Genomic DNA, 10,846 nt, shown 5'->3' on the forward strand with positions numbered 1-10,846 from the left:
CAATCCCGGCAGAAATCCCTGAAGGAATCCCAGGGTGATTGCGTACAGGCCATCCGGTAGGAATATCTGGAAGAATTCTGAGAGGAATCGTACTTGGAAGCTCGTCAGGATTCTCTGGAAGGATCACTAAAGAAAACCCGGAAGAAATTAGACATCGCAGAAGGAATGCCGAGAGGAATCCTTGAAAAAATCCCAGAAACAAATCTTTCGGGAAACACTTCCTGCTTCCAGACACTTATAGCTAAAAGAACTTCTATTGAATTTTCTGAATATATCTTGGCAGAAATCTTCGAGGAGGAATCCGTCAAGTAATCCCAGCAGAATTCCCTGAAGACATGCCGGCTAGAGTTCCTGAAAGAATCTTTTCAAGATGTTCTGAGGCAACCAGGCAGAAATTCCCATAGTTATTCCTGAAGGAATCCTGTAAAGAATACCTAATGGAATCTTTAGAGGAGCCATGGCAGGAAGCTGAGCAGGAATTCCTGAAAGAAACATAGTACAAATTTCGGAAAGAATTCTTAAAGAAATCCCTAAAAAAACTGTAGTATAGTTTTTGGAGGAATCGCATCAGGGAATTCCGGCACGAATATCTGAAATATTCAGAATTACTTGGAGAAATCTTGGACAAAATCTATATTCTTTGATATTTCTTCTCCGGACGAATCCCGTAATGAATCAGAGCAGAAATGCCGAATCCTTTTAGGATTTTCTAAAGAAATCTCTCCAAAAATCCCCGATTATTTGGAGCAATTCTTACAGGAATTCCAGAAGAAACATCTGGAGGAATCCTGGAAAGATTTTCGAGAGGTAGGCACTTGGGAATGCCTGAAGAAATTTCGAAAAGAGTTCCTCTACTCTCTAGTTTACCCTACCCTCTAGCCTACATTCTACCGTACCCTATACCCTACGCTCTACACTATCCTCCATGCTACCGTCTACCCCAGCACTCTACCCTACCATCTACCCAGTCCCTTTCCTTATCCCCTAATCCTTCACCCTACCCTCTACCCTAACCTCTACACTAACCTCTACTCTAACCTCTACACTAACCTCTACCTTACACTGTGCTCTACCCTCTGCCCTACCGCCAATCCATTATCCTACTCTCTACCCTACCCTCTTCACTACTCTTCACCATCGCTCTTTAACCTACCGTGAATTCTAATCCTCTAGCCTACTCTCTACCCTACCCACTACCCTAACTCTTAAGCCTACTCTCTACCCTACCCTCTAGCCTACCGTCAATCCTACTCTACTCTCTATCATACCATCTACTATAATAACCCTCTACCCTACTCTCTACCATATCAGCAAAAATGAATTGTTTATCTTTTGCACAAGTTTTTGGATGCTGGTGTACTGAGCCTCGGTTAAATCGATTATCGAAACTACCGAAATAGTTCTGCTGTTCTGTTTTCGTAAAAAAAAAAGTGCCGAACAGGCAATTCAGGATTGAATGTGTAAGATCCCTTGAAATGCATCAGAAAACTCCTTGGAACATGCTGATATATCTGAAATGATTCTTAGAGTACGTAAACCTCCAAAAACACCCCTAGGTGACATGAGATACTCTGAAAGGCCCTTAAATCTTTCAAAAACTCCCTAAGACTACTTGAAACACCCGTGAAAACTCATTCAAACAGCTTTGAACACCTCCTTATACCTCCAAAACGTCCCTCAATACTCACTGATAAAGGGCGAGTCGTTAATTATTGTGCCACCTTACCTTCAAGTGATTCGCAAATTGTCTACAGTTAACGAAATGAAACCAAATTTTTACTGTAGTTTCGTATATATATGTATTTCAACTTTTTGGTTTAGGTTCAAATTTAGGATGCGTTTTAGTGAAATTCACGACATTTTCAATTAACGCCCTCCATGTGGACATGTTCAGGCTCCCCTTCAACAAATAATTAAAGCTCTCTGGTTTGTTTATGCGCATCATGCCTGGTTTTCACCCCGCTCCAAGCTTATGTTTCACTGACAACCGTTCCTGATACCTATTGACGAACATTAAGATGATCCGATAATATATAATCATCAATTGCTCCAAGGCGCTATACCATGATTTAAGATTTTAGCATGTGATTGTACAACATCTTTTTTAGAACTGTGAACTAAATTTATTCTATATCGAGCGGAATCTCACTGATAACTGCAAAATTCATTTTTTGTAAACAATAGACTCTAAGGAGAAACTGTACAAAATTTGGTTGATTTTGGTGAAGTAGGAAAAAAGTTACGTTAGTTTGAAAATGGCACAATAATTATCGACTCACCCTTTACTCCCTGAAGTACCCAGGCAACCGCTAGGAACGATGCTGAAGCGCCCTCCAGATCAACTTATTCAAATTCCCTAAGTTACCCTGAAACAAAGCTGAGAACTCCTTGGCACATCTCGAGATCCCTGAAACGCATCACGCCTCTGATACTCCCTAAACCACCAAAATCATCACTGGAGACCCTTGAAACGTTTTGAAAAACTCTTCAAAGCACCCCCCCCCCCCCGGCTCCGGAGGCACGTTCTCCTCCATTTGGGAAGCCCTCCTAAGTCCTCCTCAGAAACTCTGAATGGCAGCTAAAAACTCCCTGATGGCTCTACACCCTAACTCCCGATTCCTGTTTTGCACTTTTTTTTCGTACCTGAGTCATAACCAATTTTGTGAAAAATGACCATAGACGCATATGGTAATTTTTCACAAAATTGGCCATAACTCAGGAACGAAAAAAAAGCGCATTACAAAAATTTCACCAAACCTTCTCAAAAATATTCTATTGAAACTTTTTCGTGAGTTCGGACATAGTTTTTCGGCTTTTCTTTATGAATATTTTGTAGAAAGCTTTTTCTACTTAATATTTTTTAGAATTCCTGAGAAAATTTAAGATGTTTCAAAGAAAAGAAAAAAAATTTCAACAACAATGGCCAAAACGGAAGAAGCGCATTTCAAAAATTTCAATGATTATGGTTTATAAAATAACCATCTCAAAATATTTTTGAAAATTTTCCACGAATTCCGGCATATTTTTTTCGGTTTTTCCTTACGAATTTTTCAACGGTGGAAAATTTTGTGGAAAGCTTTTCTCATTTCATATTTTTTTATTGATTTCTGGGAAAATTTGCTAACATTTCCTAAAACAAACTTTGTTCCTACGATGCTTTTTGAGTTATGATTTTTCAAAGAAAAGGCTTATATGGCACATTTGAACATTTTTCAACAAAATTGGCCATAAGTAAAAAACGAAAAAAAGTACATTCCCAAAATTTCAGCGATTGAAGCTTATAAAATAACCTTCTCGAATAGTTCTTTTTTTATATATTCCACGAGTTCGCGCATAGTTTTTCCGGCTTTTCTTGACGAATTTTCTCAACCGTGGAAAATTTTGAGGAAATTTTTTTCTACTTCAATTTTTTTGGATTCCGGATTTCATTAAAATATTTGTTTATACGATGCTTCGTTCCTGAGTTATGATTTTTCAAAGTAAGTAGTGTCAGAGGAAAACAAAAAATAAAAATCCACCTGAGTTTTCCGGGACAATAGGCGACCCTGAATTTGTTTCAATTTTTTTGTTAATATATCCATGAGCCTTGCCTGTGAAAAAAGTTTCATGAAAATCTGAGACCCTTCGGCCCAAACCCGTAAGGAAATAAAAAAAATCCCCATTTCCGGAAATTTAGAAGCATTTTCAGTAGATTTCAGAGCCGTTCGGAGATTTTTTTTCAGACTCTAGTTTAATTTAAAAACACTTCACTAATACTTTACTTTTGCAAAAGAAAATAAAAAATGAATAACTCTTTTAAAGAAAAAACTAGAAAGGACGAGCAAATTCCTTTTAATTCTACTACTGTGCTTATCTTCGGACAGATAGGCCTATTTCGTCTGTGACTTACAGACTTCTTCAGTGTCAAGTGCTCGACTGAAGAAAACCTCACATTCGTTGTGGTATTTATACTAGGAGTGTATGTGTAGGTACGTGTTTGGGTAAAAGTGTAGGTATAAAATGTAGGTACAAAATTGTAGGTACAGATTTGTAAAAAAAGAAGGGGGTGTATCTACCTGTTAGAAAACAGGGTGTCAATAAGATACCTAAAGCTAGGAAAATTCCTACCGATTTGGTAGGTAGTCAATTGGTGTTTGTTGTGTTATTTTTTCCTGCCGATTTGGTAGGTAGTCAATTTGTGTTTTGTGTATTGTGTATTGTTTTGTGTGTGTTAGGTAAAAATTTAAACAGCCACGTGTACCCATTGCCCTGATCCTTGTTAAGTAGTTTTTTATTGTTTTGTTTGTAAATTTCTAAACTTTCTGCAACATCAAGTTTCCATGGGTTTGTAATGTGTCGTAAGAGTTTAATATTTGAAGTATTCAAAAAATGTCCTTCATTGAAAATATGTTCAGCAACTTTAGATTTAAAATGATGAATGAGTCCCTTGTCTGTGTCTTTGTGTGCTTTTGATACTTCCGTTATGTGTTCTTTGAATCGTGTGTTGAGTGTGCGTTTTGTTTGTCCTATGTATATTTTGTCACAGTGATTACATGTTACTTTGTAAACACCAGATTTTGTTAAGTTGTCCAACGGGTCTTTCGTAGATCCTAAGAGAGTTTGAAGTTGGTTAGCTTTGCTTGTGAAAACTAATTCAAAACCAAACTTTCTGAGAATTGGTCGGAGTTTTTTGGTGTCATTGTTGTAGTCCACAATTATCCGTTTAAGTGTAGGTTCTGTCCGTGTCAGTGTAGTCAAAGAACGTCTGTATTGTTGTTGTGTCTTTTTGTTGATGATCTGTTGTATTGTTTGTTTTGTGTAACCGTTCAACTGTGCTGTTTCGAAAATGTATTTAAGTTCTTTCGTTTTTCCTGTTTCACTAAGTGGAAGTGTCTGCATTCGGTGTATCATGTGATTGAAGGATGCAATTTTGTGTTGATGTGAGTGATTTGATGAATTTGGAATAGTGCGTTGAGTGTGTGTCGGTTTTCTGTAAATTTCGAAGGAAAGTGTTGATTCTTGTTTTACGATGAGTATGTCCAAAAATGGTAGTTGGTTGTTCTGTTCAATTTCACAAGTGAATTCGATGTTTTTGTGTGCATTATTGATATTGTTCAAGATTTCAGGTAAAAGATGTTTCTTAACAATGCTAAACACGTCGTCAACGTATCTCCATCAGACTTCAGGAAGCTGTTTGTTGTTTTCTAAGCGTTTTTCCAAATTTGCCATAAAAATTTCACTTAAAAATGGAGAAAGTGGATTGCCCATGGGGGCACCATTAAGTTGTTTGTAGGTTTCATTTCTGAACGAAAAATAATTTTCTTCCATACAAAGTTTGGTTAATTTGATGTATGTACGAACTTTCTTAATCCAATCTGAATCTGAATCTTCATATTGGTTCAGAAGCCAATCTTCTAGTAGGTTAATGGCCTCTTTAACTGGAATGCTTGGAAAAAGTGATTTAACGTCGAATGAAACTAAAATTTCATCGTCGTTAACGGATAAATTCTGTACTAGTTCTGTGAATTGTTCGGAATTTTTGACAGATCTACTGTGAAATTTTTTAGGCATGTTTTGGAATTCTTGTACTAAATATTTGGCAATTTTGTGTGTAGGTGAACCAATGGCTGAAACAATCTCACGCATTTCATTTCCAGGTTTATGAACTTTGGGAAGTCCTTTTATTCTTGGCAATGAAGGGTTAGATTCTTTCAGGCTTTTAATGACGCTTCCTAAAACTGGTGTAGACTCTTTGAGAGTTTTGTCAACACGTCTTACTAATCCTGGAAGAGGATCAGTACGTTGTTTTCGGTAAGGTCCATTTTGAATCTTGTTATTCATTATTTCATCATAGTCCTCTTTGTTCATGATTACTGTTTTGTTTCCTTTGTCAGCTTTCAGATAGAAAACTGGTTTCTGGTTAAGTTCTTTGATTATTCGTTGTTCTTTCAGGTGTTCTTTGTTCAATTTGTTTTGTTGTGTGTTTTGAATAGTGTTAGCTGTTTGTGTTCTGATTTCTTGAATCTGTGGTGTCTGTAAATTGTTCGTGTTGATAGCTGTTTCAATGTCGATTATGGTTTGTGTTGAATCTGGTTTAGAGTGTACTGCGTAGTTAAGACCTTTGTTGAGAAGGGTCAACTGTTCTTCCGTAAACTGTTCGGAAGAGCGATTGACCACTAACCCAGTTAGTTCTTGTGTTGTGTTTTGTGGTTGTGTAAAAGAACATGTAAACTTCGGATTTTGCATCTTTAATGCTTTAAGTTTTTTATCTAGTAATTTCCTTTTTCTTTCTGATTCACAAAATTCTGCAACTTTTACTTTTGTTAGAAAATTAGGGAAAGATTCAGGATAATCTTTCGCTAACTTTAAATGGAGAGAATAACATTCCAGCTGGTAAGGATGGTATCGCAGCTGAACTCATCAAGATGGGCCCAGAAAAGTTGGCCACCTGTCTGCATCGGCTGATAGTCAGGATCTGGGAAACCGAACAGCTACCGGAGGAGTGGAAGGAAGGGGTAATCTGCCCCATTCACAAGAAAGGCGACCATTTGGAATGTGAGAACTTCAGGGCGATCACTATTTTGAATGCTGCCTACAAAGTGCTATCCCAGATCATCTTCCGTCGTCTGTCACCTAAAACAAATGAGTTCGTGGGAAGTTATCAAGCCGGCTTCATCGACGGCCGGTCGACAACGGACCAGATCTTTACCGTACGGCAAATCCTCCAGAAATGCCGTGAATACCAGGTCCCAACGCACCACCTGTTCATCGACTTCAAAGCGGCATACGATAGTATCGACCGCGCAGAGCTATGGAGAATCATGGACGAAAACGGCTTTCCTGGGAAGCTGACTAGACTGATAAAAGCAACGATGGACGGTGTGCAAAACTGCGTAAGGGTTTCGGGTGAACTATCCAGTTCATTCGTATCTCGCCGGGGACTGCGACAAGGTGACGGACTCTCATGTCTACTCTTCAACATCGCGCTGGAAGGTGTGATGCGACGAGCCGGGCTCAACAGCCGGGGAACGATTTTCACAAAATCCGGTCAATTTGTGTGCTTTGCGGACGACATGGACATTATCGCTAGAACATTTGGAACGGTGGCAGAACTGCACACCCGCCTGAAACGCGAAGCAGCAAAGGTCGGACTGGTGGTGAATGCCTCAAAAACAAAGTACATGCTGGTAGGCGGAACTGAACACGACTGAATCTTTCCCTAATTTTCTAACAAAAGTAAAAGTTGCAGAATTTTGTGAATCAGAAAGAAAAAGGAAATTACTAGATAAAAAACTTAAAGCATTAAAGATGCAAAATCCGAAGTTTACATGTTCTTCTACACAACCACAAAACACAACACAAGAACTAACTGGGTTAGTGGTAAATCGCTCTTCCGAACAGTTTACGGAAGAACAGTTGACCCTTCTCAACAAAGGTCTTAACTACGCAGTACACTCTAAACCAGATTCAACACAAACCATAATCGACATTGAAACAGCTATCAACACGAACAATTTACAGACACCACAGATTCAAGAAATCAGAACACAAACAGCTAACACTATTCAAAACACACAACAAAACAAATTGAACAAAGAACACCTGAAAGAACAACGAATAATCAAAGAACTTAACCAGAAACCAGTTTTCTATCTGAAAGCTGACAAAGGAAACAAAACAGTAATCATGAACAAAGAGGACTATGATGAAATAATGAATAACAAGATTCAAAATGGACCTTACCGAAAACAACGTACTGATCCTCTACCAGGATTAGTAAGACGTGTTGACAAAACTCTCAAAGAGTCTACACCAGTTTTAGGAAGCGTCATTAAAAGCCTGAAAGAATCTAACCCTTCATTGCCAAGAATAAAAGGACTTCCCAAAGTTCATAAACCTGGAAATGAAATGCGTGAGATTGTTTCAGCCATTGGTTCACCTACACACAAAATTGCCAAATATTTAGTACAAGAATTCCAAAACATGCCTAAAAAATTTCACAGTAGATCTGTCAAAAATTCCGAACAATTCACAGAACTAGTACAGAATTTATCCGTTAACGACGATGAAATTTTAGTTTCATTCGACGTTAAATCACTTTTTCCAAGCATTCCAGTTAAAGAGGCCATTAACCTACTAGAAGATTGGCTTCTGAACCAATATGAAGATTCAGATTCAGATTGGATTAAGAAAGTTCGTACATACATCAAATTAACCAAACTTTGTATGGAAGAAAATTATTTTTCGTTCAGAAATGAAACCTACAAACAACTTAATGGTGCCCCCATGGGCAATCCACTTTCTCCATTTTTAAGTGAAATTTTTATGGCAAATTTGGAAAAACGCTTAGAAAACAACAAACAGCTTCCTGAAGTCTGGTGGAGATACGTTGACGACGTGTTTAGCATTGTTAAGAAACATCTTTTACCTGAAATCTTGAACAATATCAATAATGCACACAAAAACATCGAATTCACTTGTGAAATTGAACAGAACAACCAACTACCATTTTTGGACATACTCATCGTAAAACAAGAATCAACACTTTCCTTCGAAATTTACAGAAAACCGACACACACTCAACGCACTATTCCAAATTCATCAAATCACTCACATCAACACAAAATTGCATCCTTCAATCACATGATACACCGAATGCAGACACTTCCACTTAGTGAAACAGGAAAAACGAAAGAACTTAAATACATTTTCGAAACAGCACAGTTGAACGGTTACACAAAACAAACAATACAACAGATCATCAACAAAAAGACACAACAACAATACAGACGTTCTTTGACTACACTGACACGGACAGAACCTACACTTAAACGGATAATTGTGGACTACAACAATGACACCAAAAAACTCCGACCAATTCTCAGAAAGTTTGGTTTTGAATTAGTTTTCACAAGCAAAGCTAACCAACTTCAAACTCTCTTAGGATCTACGAAAGACCCGTTGGACAACTTAACAAAATCTGGTGTTTACAAAGTAACATGTAATCACTGTGACAAAATATACATAGGACAAACAAAACGCACACTCAACACACGATTCAAAGAACACATAACGGAAGTATCAAAAGCACACAAAGACACAGACAAGGGACTCATTCATCATTTTAAATCTAAAGTTGCTGAACATATTTTCAATGAAGGACATTTTTTGAATACTTCAAATATTAAACTCTTACGACACATTACAAACCCATGGAAACTTGATGTTGCAGAAAGTTTAGAAATTTACAAACAAAACAATAAAAAACTACTTAACAAGGATCAGGGCAATGGGTACACGTGGCTGTTTAAATTTTTACCTAACACACACAAAACAATACACAATACACAAAACACAAATTGACTACCTACCAAATCGGCAGGAAAAAATAACACAACAAACACCAATTGACTACCTACCAAATCGGTAGGAATTTTCCTAGCTTTAGGTATCTTATTGACACCCTGTTTTCTAACAGGTAGATACACCCCCTTCTTTTTTTACAAATCTGTACCTACAATTTTGTACCTACATTTTTATACCTACACTTTTACCCAAACACGTACCTACACATACACTCCTAGTATAAATACCACAACGAATGCGAGGTTTTCTTCAGTCGAGCACTTGACACTGAAGAAGTCTGTAAGTCACAGACGAAATAGGCCTATCTGTCCGAAGATAAGCACAGTAGTAGAATTAAAAGGAATTTGCTCGTCCTTTCTAGTTTTTCTTTAAAAGAGTTATTCATTTTTTATTTTCTTTTGCAAAAGTAAAGTATTAGTGAAGTGTTTTTAAATTAAACTAGAGTCTGAAGTAACAAGTTCTACTAAAAGCTCTAAAGTAATAGTAAAGCGTTCGGAGATGTTTTCGGGGGTTTCGGAGGGTCTTACATGCGTTTCATGAGGTCCGTGGGAATTTTAGGGAGGCATTTCAGGAAGCTTCAGAGGATTTTCAGAGACCCCTTCACAAAAACACTCAAAACGCCCCTGGAATATTCTTTGATTTACGGATGTTCCTGAAGCGTTTCTGATACTACCCCGATCGGGAATGCCTCAAAACGCTCTTGAAACCTCCGCAATCCCATGGAACTGCCTCGAAATCATCATAAATAATTAAAAAATACTCCTGAAACTCATTGAACCGCCTTTAAAAGGCTCTAGAAACCTCCTGAAAGATCCTTGAAACGCCCCTGAAATGCTATCAAACGCACCTAAACCCTCTACGAATGCCCTTAAAACGTTTCTAAGACCCCCTGAAACTCTATGAAATGCTTTTAAAATGCCTTGTAACGCCTTGTAACACACTTCACACCTCTGAATCGCCCTGAAAGCCTCTGGGAATCGTTCCTAAAGCCCCTTTAATACTCTTGAAACGCCTCTGAAATCCCTGTAATCCCATTGAATCGTCAACGAAATCTGGCACAACGACCGCAAAGGCTCCTGAAATCCCTGAAGTAACCCCTTTAAACGCCGCTAAATCCTTTTGTAACCCCTTTGGAACCCCTCCCTTGGCCCCATCTCAAACGCCCAGGAACAAGACCTATTCTCACGAACTAGACTCCCTCATTAAATAGCTTTTTTTTTTTTGGAATCAGGATCTTCAATGTCTACACTACAGGCTCTACTCTTGTTTATGCTCATTCTATCTGCATAATTCTTTCACGATCGTATCTCTTGTACCTCATTTTAGTACGGGGTTCTCTATGCTATTTGGGTGTCCACTGGCATACACATAGACGCCAGTGAATTTTGATGTACTGGTCGCAATATCTGTAAATCTTAGGATATTTATATTGTAGAGAATACTCGCGAAATACATCGGCCATCTATTTATTGCATATTTTCCATAGAGTATGGAACGTTTT

Source organism: Aedes albopictus, chromosome 2, assembly GCF_035046485.1.
Source record: "Aedes albopictus strain Foshan chromosome 2, AalbF5, whole genome shotgun sequence".
Lineage (NCBI taxonomy): Eukaryota > Metazoa > Arthropoda > Insecta > Diptera > Culicidae > Aedes > Aedes albopictus.